Genomic DNA, 3,246 nt, shown 5'->3' with positions numbered 1-3,246 from the left:
GTCTTGCCCCAAACTGCCATTTTCCACTTAGCTGGGGTAATGGTTTCTGCCCAGGTTCGGAAGGCTTTAGCCACACACCTGACCCCAGCTCACCAGTGCCCTGGCTGGAATGCTATTCTGAATGCTCCCCCATCCTGGGGCATTCCTACAGCAGCAAATGCTGTGGCTTCCTCCGGAGCCTGTCAGTCATCTCTACAGTCTGGTGCCCAAGAGTGAAGGTCTGAACCAGATGGATGCAGCTATGTGGGGTGGGGCAGGGAGGGGAAGGGGAGGGGGGCGCAGACAGGAATGCGGCCGAGATGACATTAAACAGAGGGTCAAGTCCCAGGCCAAGTGCTGTCATTTGCTGTCAGAGCAGACATCTGTGAAAACTGTGGCCCCTGGAGCCCTGTCACCTGCTCTGCCTTTGTTCTTGCTCGTATGTTCCCCACCCTCCCACCCCACCCCACCCCACCCCACACATCTTTGGTCTTTTGAAACAGGGTCTCTAGTAGCCCAGGTTAGCTCGTATCCTTCTGCCCCTGCCTCAACATGCTAAGATGACAGGTGTGTGCTGCCACACACAGCCTACCTTTGTTCTTAGTAAGGTTGACAGTCATACCAGCCATCCCTAAGCATGCCATGAGAACCTCCTATGTGCTAAATACAGAGTCACGGCACCAGCCCAGGATACCGAACAGAGCTGCCAGGGTCGACGAGCTTTAGAGGGGGATGCACGGTGAATGAACGCTGGTGAGAAATTATCCAAGAATAAACTTGAGAGAGAGGAGTCTGGCCCTGTCACTCTCTGGAACTGAGTACAGAGGGAATCTCAGTTATTCAGACCCTCTGGTGGAAACCTGAGTTATCCAGACCCCCGGTTGCAGGTGAGGACGAAGAAATACCCTGGCAGACAGGCGGTTCATAGAGCTGCTGGAAGAACAGCTAGGCGCAGGAAAAGACAAGACCAGTCCAGGGGATCCACGGAGGGGGAGCGAGTGATCGTCTGCCTGGCCTGGCCTCAGCTATAGCTACATCAGCCTGGCCACCACATCCTCCCCAGATTCATGTGCACTGGAGAAAGAACCGGTTTGTTCCTTTTGCACAGTGTGACCACTCTACAGCAGGGACGTGGGAATGGTGCCACCGCTAGGGCAGGGGACAACGTGACATGGTGTCTGTTGACAGGAAGGTGGGTTGGGGAGGAGGAGGGCCTTTGACGGTAATCACGAGCCACCATAATTTTTACTGTCACGAGGGTTATTCGATGGGCGTGTACATGGGTGGAGGCCCAGCCAACTTACTGTACTATTATGGACTGTTTATCTACACCAATTGTGCCCTGAGCACATGCTAGAGGGCCCACAGTCCCCTAACACAGGACACAGAGAATTTGAGGCACAAACAGGACTTTCCAGTAAGCGTGTCCACATAGGAACCGGGGTCCTCTGTTTACATCTAGGAGTAATTTTCCCATTCTACTTCTTCACATAGTACACAGTCCGGCACAGGGAGAGGCTGGTAACTGAGTTATCTTCTTATCCATTAAGAAAAATGCTTCCTTGATCAATACTTCCCAAACCGTTTGATACTCAAAAAGCATTGGGTGCAGATAAGCCAGCTTCCATCCAGCAGATGCCTCTGCAGGGCCAGTGGACAATCTTTCCTGGCCCTGTGACAAATGTGTACGTGCACACTCAGTGGCCACCAGGATAAGCAAGCAAGCACATGCTACAATGGAGGGTCCACGTGCAGACACAGTTTGCTGGACCCCAACCCTTACGCATCATTTTCTTCTGAAATCAAGTCCTCCTATTCTCGTTTCAAAAGAATGCCCTTCACGGGCTGTCTCCTCTCTACGGGAGGAGAGTAGTCCTGGGAGGGCGCTTCCCGAGAGATTTTCAAATAACCTCACTGCCTGCTCCCACTAGCTCTCCCACAAGGCATTCCCTCCTGTGGCAGTCAGGATCCCTACTCCAAGCTAACCAGGGGGTCATGGAAGGCTAGGAACAGGCTGGGAATACGGGCTCCTCTGCTCCACCTTCACCACCTGGCAAACCCTTGAGCTGCACCAGCACCTCAGCTGGTAGCATGCCTGTCTACCATCCGCAAAGCCCTGGATTTGATCCCCAGCACCACAGAAACCAGACAGGGCAGCACACGCCCCCAAGCTCAGTCCTGAGGTGAGGGTGAGAGGATCAGAACATAAAGGTCTTCCTTTGCTATCTGATACATAGGAAGTTTTGAGGCCACTGTGGAACATGTGAGGTGCTGTTTTTTTTAAAAAAAAAAAAAAAAAAAAACTGGAGAAATCCAGTTCAAGCCTTTTGCTTATGGAGTTTGTCTTTGTCTTGTTTCTCTTCCCCACCCCTACAAAATGGGAACTCTTTGAGGGAGTAGGCCACAGCCAAATTGTAGGACTTCCTGTCTGATGGGAGGGAGACGTCAGTAACTGCTACAACAGAGGCACAGCTGGAGTGAAAAATGTACCAGACTGGGATCCCGGTACTTTACTGCGATCCTGCTGAAGCGTCCAAGGGGGTAGAAAAGGGCCCACACACTTGGCTAGGGTGGATAGTCTCAGCCGGGAACTGAACTGTTTACCCAGACATCATCCAGGAAGAAGGGAAGGGCACGGAAAGACTGCCACCCCAGTAGCAGCACAAGGAAGCCAATAAAGCCAGGCAAAGATAAATGTCACCTGTCTCCTGTCTGCCCTGAGGTCCCTAGAGGTCTGTTGACAAAAGGATGGCTGCTCCAGTTTCCAAGGCTTACATTTCACCCTTGGAGAACACTGGCCATCCACATGGGGCTGTGTCCGTCCTCAGTGCACTTGACTCCTCATAGAGAGGTCTGATCCTCCAGTCCCCGCCCCCAGGCTCTGAAGGACAGTGTTGACAGGCTGGGTAAGAGTATAGACTGGGTGTGATGTGCCAACCTGTTGTACCAGCAATACCAAGGCTGAGGCAGTGGGATGGAACCTGAGGACAGCCTGCGCTGCAGAGAACTCCACGAACATCACACAGTTTTGATAAATAGGGTACATCAGAGAGCACCGTACACAACTGCTTACCAAAATCCTTACTGTGTGCCAAATCTGGCGCTCGGTATTTATTTTTTTTTTCTTTCTGCACCCTTACGATTTTTAGTGTACTTAAATGCCTATGGGTAAATCATGTATTAGCAAACCTTTGAGAAATATTTACCAGGAACTACACAGAGAAACCCTGTCTCCCCCACCCCCCAAAAAACAGAAAAATATTTGTG

The sequence above is a fragment of the Rattus norvegicus genome, chromosome 7, assembly GCF_036323735.1.
Source record: "Rattus norvegicus strain BN/NHsdMcwi chromosome 7, GRCr8, whole genome shotgun sequence".
In the NCBI taxonomy this organism is placed as follows: domain Eukaryota; kingdom Metazoa; phylum Chordata; class Mammalia; order Rodentia; family Muridae; genus Rattus; species Rattus norvegicus.
This window is presented reverse-complemented; position numbering follows the sequence as displayed.